The 17317-nt window shown below is 36.8% G+C and overlaps 1 long non-coding RNA gene across 1 annotated transcript; it reads left to right on the forward strand.

Annotated features, from left to right (window-relative positions):
* The first annotated feature begins 715 nt into the window (after positions 1-715).
* On the forward strand, positions 716-3603 carry LOC131921876 (uncharacterized). Its single transcript, XR_009382130.1, has 3 exons — positions 716-908; positions 2508-2761; positions 3447-3603. It is a non-coding gene; the product is annotated as an uncharacterized LOC131921876 (long non-coding RNA).
* The last annotated feature ends 13714 nt before the right edge of the window (positions 3604-17317 follow it).

The raw sequence follows: 17317 nt of genomic DNA on the forward strand, positions 1-17317 counted from the left end.
GCCATCACTTCCTGGGATTAAAGGCGTGTGCGCTTCCCAGTACTGGGATTAAAGGTGTGTGCCACCACTGCCTGCCTCTATTTTCCCTCCTAGGCTGAATCAATCTCATGTAGTCCATGGTGGCTTTAAACTCAAAGAGATCCAGACAGATCTCTGCCTCCCCTCTGGAGTACTAAGATTAAAGGCGTGTGCCACCACTGTCTGGCTCTCTGTTTAATTTAGTCTCTTCGTCTGTTCTCTGATCTTCAGTCAAAGTTTATCAGGGCACACAATACATCATCACACTCTTTGTCCCCTTCTAAGCTTCAAGGATTTCTTAGCACCTTTCTTGAAAATTCCAGTATCTCACTTGATGTCCTTTCAACACTGCTTCACTCCTTTCCAAGGCCACTGTAGCTATCCATTCCTGCCCAGAGTCACCCGAATCCCTTTCCGAGAAAAATTCCCAACCCTCTATTTCCACTCTGTTACATACTGACAATTCTTGGTTTGTTAATGAAACCTCATCTCTCAGAAACATGGGCTCTGACCAAGAAGATTAAGCCTTACTCTCCTCTGACCACACTGTGGAGTTTTCCACTCTGCTACCAGACATACTTCTCACAAAGCAGAGCTGCTAGCCCTCACTAGAGCCCTCACCTTAGCATGAGACAAAAATAACCATTATGTAAATAGATTCTAAATACACATTCCATATCCTTCACTCCCATGCTTCCTGTTCTCAGGATAAAGGATTCCTCACTATGGAGTGATGGAGTGTACATGTATAACCAAAGGTCCTCTAATACAAAAGCTGCTAGAAGCCGCTTATCTTCCTAAGCAGGTAACAGTTGTTCACTGTCAAGGTCACTGCCAAGCTCCTAAATACAGCTTTGGGAAATAACGTTGCCAACAAGACTGCTGAAGAGGTCAGCCAATACCCCTACCATCTTCCTTCTTTTCTCCTCTTGGTTCCTCTAAGTTTAACTCCTAGCTACTCTGAGTCCCAATAGCAGTCTCTCCAGACTGTGGGAGCCATTGCAGGTCCTCAGGGCTGGGTTCTGCAGGACAGGTAATGTTTCCCTTATGTTCAGGCAAAACCCTTCCTGACAGCTTTTAACATTGGGGCTTGACCTCTCTAGCAATTCCTTTTACTTCTCCTCTTCTGCCCCAGTCTTTCTGTCCATCTTAAGGCTGTCAACCAGGGATACTACACCCAACACTCCCTACAGGGGGCCTTTTGACACCCTTCTTACTACAACACACAACATTTTCAGGGTAATCTTCCAGGGGAGGACTGGCAGACAGATTTCACACATGCATCCAAACAAGGGAATAAATTTCTTCTTACAATGATAGACACTTTTCTCAGGTGTGCTGGATAGTTTTATGTCAACTTGACACAACTTAAGTTATCTGAGAGGAGGGAACTTCAGTAAAGAAAATCTCTCTCTAAAGTCAGGCTATAGGCAAGTCTTTAGGGCATTTTCTTAACTTGTTAATGATGAGACAAGGCTGTGATCCCTGGCCTTGGTGCCCTGAGTTTTATAAGAAAGTCAGATGAAGAAGCCATGATGAGCAGCCCAGTAAACAGCATCCCTCTGTGGCCCCACATCAGCCCCTGTCTCAGATTCCTGATCTATTTGAGCTCCTGTTTTACCTTACTTCAGTGATGGACTATGCATATGGAAACATAAACTAAAAAAACCCTTTCCTCTCCACTTGCTTTTGGTTTTGGTGTTTCATTATAGCAACAGTAACCCTAAGACATCCAGATAGGTAGACGCTTTCCCTACTACGGCTGAGAGTATAGAAGTCATCTGTTCCCACCTCATGAATGATATTCTGTCCAGATTTGAACTTCCTGGATTCATACAATTAGATGAGGGGCCAGCATCCATGTCTAAAGTGCCTTAGTTAGTTTCAAAGGCTTAGGGGTATAGTGGCATCTCCACATTCCCTGCTGCCCCCAGTTCTCAAGAAAGGTAAAAAGAGCTAATGAGTTTACTTAAGACACATATATCAAAACTGTCTTCTGAACTTTTCCTTCCTTGAACTCAACACCTACTTCTACCCCAACTCATGTTTGAGCTACAGCCTGAGTTCCTCTTCTATCAGTCCAAACTAATATCTCAACTTCTGAAACCCTAATCGCCCTGGAAAGAACCCTCTTCTGGTTTCACTTTGAGCTCTCCCTATTCCCTTACTCCCCCAACTTACCATATACATCAAGGGAGAATTCTATACTCCCCTCCAAGTCTCACACAAAAATATACCATTTTCCTGGCCATAATTGGGGTCTTTTTTGAAAACTCATGACTATTGCAGGTTTTGCCTTGGTGGATTAAGTCACAGTTTATATCTGTCTCAGCAGATTTCCACCCAGGTGGCAGATATCATCCAGGACTCAATCTCAGTCATGCAACTACTTCAAAACCTCCTCACCACTCTACACCTGGTATCCTACCTGGTATCAGCTCATTGGCCTCTGTCTTTCTCATAATAACAATTGTTCTCTGTCTTTTCAGAGAGAATTAGTGAAGTAACCTATGGCCAGTAAACCAAATGCTTCTGATCGAATTTCCTCAGGTCTTCTAACATTGCCTGCTTGCTTAAGTGTCTGGTCCAGACTCCGAACCCCCAGCCTCTTTTCTCAAGCTTCCAGGCAGCGAGAAGAAGCCAGAGGATTAACTTGGTACCTTATCACCAACAAAAGGCAGGAACATCTGGTACAAAGCAGAATCCAAAATGGCAGTGCTAGAAATAGAAGGAATCTGATCAGGTGAGGAGAAAGATTGTTATTGGGTAAACAGAAGTCTAATCTTAGCATTCCCGAGAAATATCAAAATTCAGGTTTCTATTCACCAGGAAAACCATTACCTCCCTTATCTACCAGAAATGGTCAGTTACCTCAGGCAAGGGCATCTAATTCCTGAATAGTCTGACTAATCTGAGTACCCTGTATCAGGTCAAAGATTCCCACCCTGATGACTATCATATAAAATCTGCTTGCTCTCTACTACATTGCTGTGCTCTTCTCTCTGAGGCAGCCAGGCAGTTTGTTTCCTAAAGAAAGTTCTCTTTGCATCCACAGAATGGTCCAGTTCTGTGATTTGACTGTACTTCTCACTTATCCTAACATTATGAACATAATTATTTGTTACTCTTAATTCTATCTGCAACTGAATTCATATTCTTTTTTTTTTTTTTTTTTTTTTTTGGTTTTTCGAGACAGGGTTTCTTTGTGTAGCTTTGCGCCTTTCCTGGGACTCACTTGGTAGCCCAGGCTGGCCTCGAACTCACAGAGATCCGCCTGGCTCTGCCTCCCGAGTGCTGGGATTAAAGGCGTGCGCCACCACCGCCCGGCCTGAATTCATATTCTGAAGGAGAATATTGTGTGGTTTCTGTGAAGGTACTTTGTTATCTAACTTGATTCTTTCTTTATTTTTTTTTTTTCTGTGTGTGAGATGGTACTCAACGTGTACTTCAGAGCCTGTGTGTCTGGGAAGTTGAGTGAACCCTGAAGTCTCTTTGGAAGCTGGAATTAAAAGAAATGCATCCTGAAATCCTGCTTGAACACTTGAATTTGTTTTATATATAATAAATATTGTTTCTCTCAGTCAACATGGTTTAATCTCTCAATGGAAGAGTGGGTAATGTTATCCATACTAACACAATATAAAAAAGAAAAATGTATAATTGTATATTCAAATTATATATTTTAAGCAACCAAGAAAGCGATAGTTGTTTAAATAATGGATTTATTTTTGTGAGTTTTTAATGGCTAAATATCTTAGGAGATATATTCTTTGTGTTAATTTTCTAGCCAGTTATCTAAGCTTTCATGGATGGGTAAAATTTTCCCTTCCAGCTATTTTTTTTCTTTCTGAAATAATCAATAATTAATTTATATGGTCTGTGAGAAGGTGATAAGAAGGTAGAAAGAGTGAAAAAATATTGAGTGAAATCAGAGGGGGAAAAAGTCCAGAATTCTGCATAAATAAAAACATTTGTAGAGAGATAAGGATGGGACTTCAAGATAAACGTGATGCTTGAGAAACAGCTTTACAAACCTAGTTAACGAAGTTGCATTTGGGCAAATTATACTTCTGGCAGACTGAACAGCTGAAGCAGCTGACTGGAGTTTAAGAAACAAGCCAATGTCAGCATGGTAGGAAAGGCAGGGAAGTTTGGGATTCCTTCTCTGACAAATAGCAAGACTTTTGTGTTGAACTTAGAAGGTGCTCTGATAGGAATGAAACTTAATCCTCAATGTGGCAAATTTTAGATATCATGTCTTTAGGAACTAGGTAGGTTCTGAATGATTTCCATTCTTGAATGGACCAGTGCACATGATGTGAAGACATTCAGGAGGGGATTACTTCTTTCATTCTGACATGAGGTGTTCATCTTTCCAGAGAACGAGAATCAACAAGTAGTATTTCTTTTGTGCAGAAAACTAATCCACCTTGATACTGCTTTCCTTGGAATGAAGATTATCAAGATGCTACCTTTCTATTGGACAGATTTCTGCAGTTGGTATATTAACTGCTCTCAGGTATTTAGATATAGCAGAAGTAAGAGAGAGCAAAGATTATTCGATCTTCAATTTCACTGTTCTTTGTACAAAATTTATGGTCCATGTAGTCGCCAGTCGAGTAGTAAGGGAAAAACTTATTTAAGATTTAAAAGGATACCTGTGACTGATCTATGGAGAGGAAGAATTTTATTACAAGACAACAGACAGATTGTAAATAAGTCAGCAAATTTCTAGATGTAACGAATGAAATAAAATATTCATATAATATGAATAATTTCCATGTATTTTTGAAAATTAAAAAACAATATTTTTTTTATACACAGTATTTATGAATATTTAAATAATTTGGGCTCTTTGACTTTCTATCTATCCATCAGCAGATCATACAGAGCATGATAAGTTAATATTAATAGCATTATGGAAAATCCATAGAAAATTATTTTTAGATTAACATAAATTATGTGATGAAAGTTATCATAATATATAAAGATAATTCACAGAAATGAATTAATAGTATAGTAAAAATATGTGTCTATTTTCTTAAGGAATCAATACAATACACGGAGTGAGGATTTTAGGATGCACTGTGTTTAAAGCATCATGTCTCAATTTTTAAAAAAATTTTGTTATTTAAAACAATTTTTTAATTTAAATATATTTCGGTCATATTCTTTCCTCCTTTCTAGTTAATCCAGATGCTTTCCTCCTTTCTATCCACTCAACTTTAAGTTCTTTATCAAAAACAAATCAATAACCCATTACAACAAAATGCAACAAACATAGAAAACAAAATATAATATCATCCCCTCCCCCACTTAAAACCCCACCAAACTGTAACCACACAAACACACACACACACACACACACACATTTTCACAAACTGTGGAGTCCATTATTTGTTGGTGAACTGCTCCTGAACATGAGAGCTGCCCTGGAGCCCTCGAGTGGTTGATATACCTGTCTGTCATTCCATTACAGAAAATTGTTTTTCCTCTCCAAGGAGGTGTAAATGACAGTTTTATTGTTAACTTTTACACAAATGGCTATGTTTATATTCATTTATTCATTCATTCATATGTTTATTCACTTTTTAATATTAACAAGTAAAACATAATAAGAGAAAACAAAGCTATCACATTGAAATAAGACAAGTCATACCAATGGAAAGGAAGGAGCCCAAGAGAGGGAACAAGCATCAGAGCCCACGGTACATACACTCAGGAATCCAATAAAAGCATGACCTGGAAGCCATAACATAATTTGGATATTTTCTCTCTTTTAGTTAATTTGGATAAGAGTTTGTCAATCATGATTTTTTCTCAAAGAACCAGCACTCTTTGTTTCATGATTGTTTGTTTGTTTGTTTGTTTCATTAATTTCAGCCCTGAGTTTGATTATTTTTTGCCATCAACTCTTTTTGGGTGTGATTTCTTCTTTTTGTACTTGGGCTTTCAAGAACGCTATTAAATTGTTATTATGACATCTTTCTAGTTTTTCTTAGTAATATGAAACCACCTCTAAGAACAGCACTGTGTTCCACAAGCTTGAGTTTGCTGTGTATTTATTTTCGATCAATTTTAGAAGGTCTTTGATTTCTTCTTTAATTTGTATCTTGACTCATTATTCATTCAGTAGAGAGTTGCTCAGCTTCCATGAGCTTGTAAGCTTTCTGTTGTTTCAGATCTCAGGTTTAATCCATGGTGGTCAGATGGGATGCAGGGTCTTATTTCAATTTGCTTGTATTTTTCAATACTTTTTTTGTGTCCAACTCTGTGGCCAATATAGAAAATTTCATAAGTAAATGAGAAGAAAGTATGTTCTTTTGTTTGAGTGACATGTTCTGTAAATATCTGTTAGTTCCTTTTGGTTTAAGACCACATTAGCTCCCCATGTCTTTGTTTAGCTGTTGTCTGGATGACCTATTTACTGTTTAAAGTGGGGTATTAAAATCTCCCACTATTGGTGTGTGAGGGCCAATAAGTAATTTAAGCTGTAGAAATGTTTCTTTTACGAATTTTCAGTGCACTTATATTTGTAGCATAGATGTTAAAAATTGAAATGTTCCCCTGAGGGATTTTTACTTTGATGAATATATAGTGTAGCTGGAGAGTTTCTCTCCGGGTACCACCAAGCCCCCGTAGTCTCAAAGCCCATTTATGAAATAATCACTTAGACGCTTATATTACTTATAAACTGTATGGCCATGGCAGGCTTCTTGCTACTTAGTGCTTCTATCTTAAATAAACCCATTTCTATTCATCTATAAGTTGCCACTTAGCTCGTGGCTTACCAGTATCTTAACATCTGCTTTTCATCATGGTGACTAACAGCATCTCTCTCACTTGGTCTTCCTGTTCCCCCAATTCTCCTCTCTGCTAGTCCCGCCTATACTTCCTTCCTGGCTACTGGCCAATCAGCATTTTATTTATCAATCAATCATAGCAACACACTCACAGCATAGAGAACATCCCACAGCAATGTACTGTCTTTCCTTATCTCTTGTGATTAGTGTTGGTTTGAAGTCTACTTTGTCAGATATTAAAATGGCTATACCATTTTGCTTCTCAGGTCTGTTTGCTAAAATACCTTTTCTCAACCGTTTACCCTGAGATATTATCTATCCTTGAGGTTAAGGTGTGTTTCTTGGATTTAGCAGAAGGATGAATCCTGTTTTTGCAATCACTCTGTTAGTCTTTGTGTTTTTATTGGGGAAATGATACCATTGATATTATGAAATATCAACAAATAATTATTGTTCATTCCTGTTATCTTGGTTGATTTTTGTGTGTTTGTGTGTGTGTGTGTGTGTGTGTGTGTGTTTGTTTCCTTTTTTTTTTTGACTTTGCTGGTCTGTGATTATCTATTGCCTATGTTATCTTGTATCTAGTTAACATCTTTAGGTTGGAGTTTACCTTCTATTACCTCCCATAGTGCTGCTTTTGTAGACCGATATTACTCAAATTTGGTTTCATTATGGGTTGTCTTATTTTCTCCATATATGATTATTGAAAATTTTGATGGGTACAGTAATCTGGGCTGGCATTTTTGGTCTCTTAGAGTCTGGAACACTTCTTTTTAGGGTCTTCTAGCTTTTTGAGTCTGCATTAAGGGTGTAGTACAATTTTAATGGGTTTGCTACCATATGGTACCTTTTCTTCACACAATGGTCTCTCTAGGCCTCCATTCAGGAACACCTCTGACACATGCCTGACCTCAGCAGCTTTTCTTAGTTGTGGAGGAAGGATCCATACTGTCTTCTGTCATTGACACCAGAACCACATGACCAAAGTTGCCAAGTTCTGGTGCTTACTGGGGCTGTAACATGGCCCTCTTGTTCAAATTACATCTTCAACAACTTTCTGTTTTTACAGAAAATCTGTCTAAGCTTGGCTGTCCTGAAACTGGATTTATAGACCAGGCTGGCTTCAGACTTAGAGATCCACCTGCATCTGCCTTTGGAAAGTTGGAATTAAAGGCATGCACCACCACACCTAGCTCTAAACATTTCTTTAATTCCTTTTCACAAGTTGGAAACTTAGCTGAGAAGGATCTTGCCCTAAGGTTACCACTCTTTTTATTCCATTTCTTAATTGGTTTATCTCCTTAAACACAGGACTGAACTCCATTCCACTTCCTGGTGCTTCTTTTCTCCTTAAATTGTACATTTTGTATTTTTCCTTGCGAAGCTTGCTCCTTTTCATTATAAATCTTCATTAGAGTTTACACTACTAACAACACAACAGAGTCTATACTAGGCTGCTTTGAGATTTCCTTAGTGAATGCAAGTAATCCAAATCTCTTCACTTTAGCCTCAGGCTGATCTTCTGGATGTGGACAAAAAGCAGCCACATTCCTCATCAAAATATCACAAGAACAATCTCTAGGCAACATATTAAAATTCTTCACCTCTGAAACATCTTGAGCCAGCTCTCCATAGTTCACATCACTCTTAGCACCACTGTTTCCCACACTCCTAGTAGTATGGTCCATTAAGCAGTACTTAAAGCATTCAATTGCTTTTCTAATCCACAGTCCCAAGGTCAGTATCCCTTCAAACAAAAGCATGGCCAGGCCTATCCCAGCAATATCCCAGCCCATGGTAATGACTTCTGTCCTAATTGGGGTTTCTATCACTATGAAGAAACACCAAGACCATGGCATCTCTTATTAAGGAAGACATTTAATTGAGGTGGCTATATTTTCAGAGGTTAATCCATTATCATCATGGCAGAAAGCATGGTGGCATGTGGACATGGTATTGGAGAAGGAGCTAAGAGTTCTACAACTTGATTTGCACACAACAGGAAGAGAACTGTGTGTATCTGTCACATAGGAGACCTCAAAGCTCACTCTTACAGTGAAACATTTCCTCGAACTAGGCCACATCTACTCCAACAAGGATATACCTCCCAATAGTGCAACTCTCTTTGGAGACTATTTTATTTCAAACCACCACAGTGTCTGTTTCTTCTCTGGTTCATAGTAGAGTATTGCAGCTGTGTGTGGCCTGCAAGATCATCTGGGGTCCTGATAGGTGTGGTTACTGGTTCCCTGAATGCTCAAGTGGTAATTTTCAAAGTGTATTACAAGTTATATTATAAAGTTTAAGCATCTATTCTTCATTGTAATATCTGAGTTATCACAGCTACATGAATAGTCTGAAAATAGTCAACAATTTTAGTCTAAATTTCAACACATTCATTAAATAAGGAGTTATAGTATGTTAATAAGAACAGTAACCTATTTCCAAAGTGTAATCTTTATGAAGAATATCTTAATGTCTTTAATTAAATGCAAGGTTGCGTAGGGTGTACCATCCATGATTGCTGGTTGCTCATTTAACCTCACTGGTGCACCATTTCTAGCTGCTATGTTACAAATGCTCCTGTCTGTCATGGGCTTTTCATTAATATTGTGATTGGTTGAAATTGATTTTGGATTAGATATTTATTATGTGAAATGTTCAATACCAAAATGCAATAGAAGCAGATAGCTATTCTATTTCTAGGGCTGAGCTGAAGAACTCTGCCTCTCCTAGAATGAAAAGAATGACAAGTGACCTGTCAGAGACTAGAATTCATTTTGCAGAGTGTGCAAATGAAGCAGAAGATGTGAGAATCAACTTCATCAGCAAGTTAACAACCACTTGCTATTATCACTTCTCTTCGTATTTCAGTGGAAATTATAAGACCATAAATAGCATTAAATTCAGCTGACTAGAAGTAAGATATCCAAATGTCCATATTCTATCTCATTGTTTTATTTGTATGCAGGCAGATTAAAATGGAAATGATGTGAGACAAAGAATTCATGATGAATTTCAGTTTCAGAGACTCAGCCATTCATACTGACACTCTCTTTCATGGCGCCTCCCTGTTCTCCCTCGTGTAGGCTACCAGTGTTGGAACTTAACACTGAGAATTGTTCAAAGATAGTTCAATTAGACTACAAAGCCATTCCATAATGTTTACAACGCATAAAGTTAATAATCAACCACTAATCCCCTCTTCCAGCTCATCCTATATGTTCTCTCTAGCATTTGCCAGCCATTTTCATATATTCTTTTTTTCAGTTTTAACAGTTTCTTAACTATTTCATACAATGTGTTTTGATTGTATGCACTCATATACTACAACTCCTACCAGACACATAGGCCTTCACAACCCAATCACTTTTGTGCCCTTTTTCTAAAAATCTTGTGAAGTCCAGTTTGTGCTCTCCATATACTTGTGGGTGAGTGACCATACACAAAAACATGATCAAACCACCAGAGTTCACATCATTAAAGATAACTGACTCTTCCTTTCCCAGAAGTTATTGGTTCCCAATATGAGTGGCAGGATTTGATGAAAAGTTCCCTTATCTGCTGTGGGATGTATGGCAAATGTGTTGCTAATTAATCAATAAAACACTGATTGGCCGTTGGCTAGGCAGGAAGTATAGGCGGGGCAAGGAGGAGAATAAAGCTGGGAAGTGGAAGGCTGAGTCAGAGAGACACTGCCAGCCGCCACGATGACAAACAGCTTGTGAAGATGTCGGTAAGCCACGAGCCATGTGGCAAGGCATAGATTAATGGAAATGGATTAATTTAAGCTATAGGAACAGTTAGCAAGAAGCCTGCCACGGCCATACAGTTTGTAAGCAATATAAGTCTCTATGTTTACTTGGTCGGGTTTGAGCGGCTGTGGGACTGGCAGGTGAAAGAGATTTGTCCTGACTGTGGGCCAGAAAGGAAAACTTAAGGTACACTTATCCATTCTAGGTTTATGTCTAGCTTGATTTTGCAAAGGTCTGTGTATGCATCATAAGTGCTATGAGTTATTATGTGCATGTGCCTTTTTATGTCAGTACAGCACTGTTTCCTTGGAAGCATCAACCAACGTTGGCTTTCATAATTGGTCTACTCATCTTCTGCAAGTATTACTGAGCCGTCAGAGGAAGGGGTGTGATACATATGTCCTATTTAGGCTGGACAGTCTGCAGTCTTTATTCTCTGTACTTTGACCATTTGTGAGTTTCTGTGTTAATTATTATATACTGAAAAAATAAGTTTCTATGATGAGGATTGAGATATGCAGTAATCTAGGGGTATAATGGTAAATCAAGAGTAAGCTTAATACTATGTCAATTTTAGCAGAATTGATAATGGCACGTCCTTCCTTAAATATTTGATCTATCTAAACACAAATTCTTGACTCAATGAATGGTGACACTTATGGCTTCCAGGTTGTGGAGCGTTTTTTAAATCTACTCAGGATGTAGGTGGTTACTCCCATAACATGAGTGTACACTTATACCAGTGGGTAGGCCTTGCTAGGCTAGTCATTCTTGTAGCTCAGAGTTCAAAGCTGGTTAAGATTGATGACTATTTTACTCCTCTGAAATCATTCCTATAATCTGGACTGAGTCTTATAATTTCTCAGTGATAAAAAGAATTGTGTTAGTCAACTAAAGAATGAAAGGGTGGGTACAATGAATGTGAATGTAAGGATGAATGGCTGAGTCTCCAAAACTGAAACTCATGATGAATTATTTTTCTAACCTTTCCATTTGAGTCTGCCTGGATACAAATAAAACAGTGGGATAAAATATGTACGTGTAAATAATTTTTTCTTGGATTGCTCTCAGCCTTAGTCCCTGGCTTGACATCTAGCTTTCTTATACAACTCATGTCTCCTTCCTAGGGATGATGCAGTATACAGTGGGTGTGGCCCTCCTCTATCAATAAAGAGTCAAGAGAGTTCCTCAGAGATATGACCAAAAATTAATCTGGCCTGGGCAATTCCTCAGTAAAGACTCTTTTTCTAGATTGTTCTAAGTTTTGTCAAGTTGAAAGTAAAAAATACTCATCATAACATGATTGTCTGAAATATAAGTTGAATTTATTCAGTAAATTATATGTTTGCATCCTGGGCATAACTACCCAAGGAAATTGCACTGTGGGTAACATGGGGTCACTCACAAATTTCATAGTTATCTAATGGAAACTCAATATGTTAATTGGAACTAGTCAGTTTTCAGGGATGAGCTCCATGATAGATTATCTAACCCCATGTGCCCATGTTATCACATCTAATTGTATGTATATATGAGGAACACTGAATGAATTCAGTAGGATACAGAAACACACACACACACACACACACACACATACATACACACGTATTTGTATAAAATAATTCAAGAAGAGATCATGAATTTACCTATTCTTTCCAAATATAATATAAATGTACCAATATAATTTTTTTCTATAATCAAAATAAACTTTTCTGTTTCTGAGTTTTAAAAGGACTAGCTTCATTGAGAGTTGGTATTAAAAAAATAGGTCAAGGGATATAGGAGAGGACACAGAGAGTGGACTTTTAGTCTTCACATGTAGATGAACATGAATGCAAATATATGCACTCCCATGCACATTAGCATTCATACAAATGTAAAGAGGTTTATATACTATATCTCACTAAAACATGCACATATACACATGCACAGAGAGGTATTGATAGAAAAATTTGCAACTGAAAATAATCTTGGATAGAGTTGGATGATCGCCCCTTTAGGAATTAATGAAAGGATATTAATAGTGCTCAGCAGGAGGGTATGAGTGTTTTGTTAAGTTACTGGTATAAAGCCAAAAGATACTACAGGCACTGGCACACTGGCAGTGTTTACTGCCAATTTGTTTCCCCCAAATAGATGAATGTGAGGGTGACACAGCCCCAGAAATGTAGCTATTATTGACTGTGCTGAAGCTAAGAAGCCAAATATCAACTTGATTCCTCCAATATATGAACATAATATGTTACTCTATCTAGAAATTTATTTTAACATTTACAAATGCTTGAGCACCTAAGAAAGAGAGCTACTAAATATCCAAATTATCAACTTAAGGAAAATAGATTGGCAATGTATTTGAAGATTATTAGAAATATTGTAAGACTAATTTAGTAATAATTTCACACCTCTAATTCAAAGTAAGGAAATATTATCATTGACAAAAAATCATGCTTTTTAATATTACAGCAAAGTGAAACCAGCTTTTGTATCAGTCTATGAGTCTTGCTTGTTCTTAATAGATACAGAAAAAATGGAAGTTTCTATCAACTGAAAAATGAGTAAGAATGTTAAATAGATGATGGAGAAATATTCAGCCACTAAAAATTCTGTCGTTTGTGACAGTATGGATTGGTGTAGAATTCATCATGTTGAGTGAAACAGACTGAGCATGGAAAGACAAGCACCTCTTATAAATAAGAGAAAACAATACCTAGTGTTTCTGTAAAAGCTATAGAGATAAAACTACATGATATATCCACATTTTGGAAAGGAATAAGAAAATCCAAAATTTTGATGGTGTAGGATATTATGCTCAATTGCTTTTTAATTTGGGGAAATATATTACCTATGTGCTGATTATGCTTTTAATTAAAAAAAACTTTCATACCTACAAAATAAGTTGCTTCCATAAAAGATAATGCATAACATAGTTTGTTGTGGGATACATTTGAAAATACACATCTGTTTACAAAGGTGTGCATCCACACTCACTCATAGGATACATTCCATAACATGCATACATTCCTTTAACAGCACATTTATCTCATAAACATAAAGGATTACTATTATTAAAAGAAAGTGAAAACAAGTAAGAGAAGAAATTCTTTCTGGTTTAAATCTGAATGAATATATACAAAGCATACTTATCACTACCCTTCATGTCAATGAACCAATGTATTTATTTGTATGTTGTAGCTTCAGAAATATTCTTGCACCACCTATACTTACAAAATCATTTATATATTTCCTTCTTGTATATAATTTACTTCTTGTAACTAATTAAAAAATTATGCATTCATACTCTTGCAAATGAATAATATTTGACAAAAGTTCTTTTTTTCCAAGATATTTATTTATTCCTAATGCATTTTGGAGGGAAATGTGTTTTAATCACTGTACACAGCACAGTATATCCCACATTGGGATCCTTTGGCCCTTTATGTCCTCCTTCATGTGGTGAGCAACATCTTGACTTTGAAATGGGTCACGGGGAACAAATACCTCTTTTTTTCCTCTGTTGCTGTTGTAATGGTCAAAGGCACTTAAAATTTCTTCAAAATTTCTCAAAAGCTTAAGTGATCCATCAGAAATTAAACAAACATGTATGAGTTCTGAATTGCTGTGGATAAAAATTAAGACCAAAGTCACCTCCACTGAAGTAAGAATCTGGGTATTTGTTGAGCTGACCAAGCTTTTCTTGGAAGTTTACTGTATAATGATCTTGGCATGGTCATTAATCTATCATTCCTGTACCTTGACCTGTATTAAAAATGAAATATTACTTTTTATGCTATAAAGTGCCAATGCCACATTTGAATGCCTAAATGGAGCAGAAATGGAATGGCATATAAAGCCTACAAGAAATGAAATTCCAGGGTAATTATTTTGCTGTCTTTCTTTTCTATCTGCTCCAGTTCTTGTGCTATCAGGTTATTCATGTGCTCATGTAGCAAATTGTCTCACTAAGTGACATGTTACAATGATGTGGCAGGTAGATAAAAAGAACATTAGTAAATTAACTGACTTGTTCTCCTAAACACCTGTATTGCTGTGATCTTCGAACTTGCCATTTTCTCTATAAATTTATCTGACATTAAATTTATAACTGTTCAGTTAGAAAAGTAAGTTTTATTTAAATGGAAAGTATATCACTGGCCACAGCAATCTGTCTTTTATCTAGGAGATTTCCTCCTAAAGATTTTGTATTCACTGGTCATTTGCTTAAAATACACTATTGTAATATTTCCATAGTAAATTTCTGGGCACATAGGAAGTTCAAAGACAAAATACAACATTTTTTGTGTACATTAAAAATGTCTTATGATTCAAGAGATGGCCAAGCCATTGAAAATATTTGCAACACAATCAAAAGATTCAAAGTTCAGGTACAAACATAACATGTTGGATGTTATCTTTTATTTGCTTTTAACCTCAGTGCCTTGGAAGATCATTTATGCTTATTGGCCACCAAAATGGCTGAAAGATGAGATCTCTACGTTAAGGGAAAGACACAGCCTCAGAGGAGCAATGTGGAGAGTGATTTGCGACAGCTATTCTTATTTGGCATCTTGACATAGGTGGGAAGAGGGAACCTCAACTGAGGAATTGTCTCCATCAGATGTGTCTGTGAGTATGTGTCTGTGGGACATTTTATAGACTGCTAATTGTCGACTGAGCCTACTATGGGCAGTGTCTTGAGTTATATAAGGAAGCTAGCTGAGCAGAAGCTGTAAGCAAATCAGTAAGCAGGTTTTCTCAGTGGTCTCTGCATCAGTTTCTGTGTGAGCTCCTACTTCCCTCATGAAAGCCAACTAACCCGTTCCTTCCCCAAGTAACTTTTGGTCAGTGTTTTATCACAGCAATAGAGGAACAAACTAATATAGCAATAAAGGAGGATGTTCTCTTTTGACCTCCTCACATGAGCATGCACATAGTTAAGCAGCTTGCCAGAGCACTGAGATTCATAGTTAACATACAAAACCACATTTTAACACCTTGTATACCATGCTAATTTATGGGATATGAAGTGATGTCAAATTTTTAATACAGTATAAGTTAAATAAATCAAGTCAATTCACAAACTTATTTTTTTGGGAGAACATTTTAAATCTACTCTTGGTTATTTAGAAATGTTTTTAGTTATTATATTTAGTATAATACAACATCTGAAAAAAAACTTATTTTTCCCATCTAAATGAAGTTTTATATCCTTTGATCATCTTCTGACTTCTTCCATTCCCAACCGCAAATGCAATACCATGTTCTAAGCTTTTATGACTGGTTTTGATGTGTGATATTCATCTCCTTCCCCTGGATGAAAAAGAAGAAATACAAATGGCAAGCATACTTATGGTAAAATAAAGCTTCAGACTGAGGCCTCATCCTTAATTTGATCCTGGGAAGAATCCTGGAAAAGGGATTACAACACTGTCTTCCTAGTGTTTCTTAAGTGCACATTGTTCATCTAGCACTGGACAAGGTACTTGGTATGACTCCCTGGCAAGGGAGTTCAGTGACTTAGGAGGAGTCTTTGCAAAGGTCTGAAATGAACATATTGATGGTGGGGTGTATGTGCAGAATAGGAGGAAGAAATTATGTATGACTGTAGTTGAGGAGCAGTGTTTTGGTTTAGGAATCACTGGAATTTGAAATCCCTGGTGTTTCTAAATGAAATTATAAACTGTTCTATGTCTTAGCCCTGTTTTTCTAATCTGTAAAATTGAGATAAAAATAGGGGTAAATAAAAATATCCCGAATAACATAATGCATATCAAAGTACTTAGCAGATGGACTGACAGAGTACTTAACAGATGCATGAAACAGAACAATTAAAACAGTGTTAAACTTATGTACTCTAAATGATTTGTATCTATCAATTTACCTATTAAAATAATCAAGATAAAGAAACTTAAAAATATCTCTTTAAAATAACAGGCAATCTGAATTAATACATTTTTAATTAAAATACATCATTAATGATTCATGGTGTGAAATACCACATATTTATCTATATTAATAATATTTATCATTGATTTATTATACCTTCTTCTCTACAATGTGTTTAAATTGTATAGATAGAGTATATATGTATATATGCATATTTTAAATTTAAATATCAAACTCAGAATTGATATATTGTTTTAAAGATTTATTTATTTATTATGTATACAGTATTCTGTCTGCATATACACCTGCAGGCCAGAAGAGGGCACCAGATTTCATTACGGATGGTTGTGAGCCACCATGTGGTTCCTGGGAATTGAACTCATGACCTCTGGAAGAACAGCCAGTGCTCTTAACCGCTGAGCCATCTCTCCAGCCCCAGAATTGATATTCTTAAGGAAACCACTGAAGGTAGGAGTTCATTACCTATCCTTTCTTCTGAATTATTATGAAATATTTGTCATTGTCCACATCAGAAAGCATCATGAACTGAAATGAGTGAATAAAATGTTTCATAAAACCAGATGCAACAGTGTACAACTTTAATCCCAGAATTTAGGAGGCAGAGGCAAAAGAATCTCTATGAAATTTAGAACAGCCTGGTCTACGTAGTGAATTCCAGTACAGCCTGGTCTTTATAGCAAGTTGCAGAAGATCCAGGGCTATGTGGTGATAATCCAACTCTCACATACACAAAGCCTCATGAAAATAAATATACTTTTAGTTTCATCAAAGATAATTTTACTTCTTTACAATGGAAGAAAAACCATTCTTGTGAAATTGCTATCATGTAGTTTTATC

The sequence above is a fragment of the Peromyscus eremicus genome, chromosome 11, assembly GCF_949786415.1.
Source record: "Peromyscus eremicus chromosome 11, PerEre_H2_v1, whole genome shotgun sequence".
Lineage (NCBI taxonomy): Eukaryota > Metazoa > Chordata > Mammalia > Rodentia > Cricetidae > Peromyscus > Peromyscus eremicus.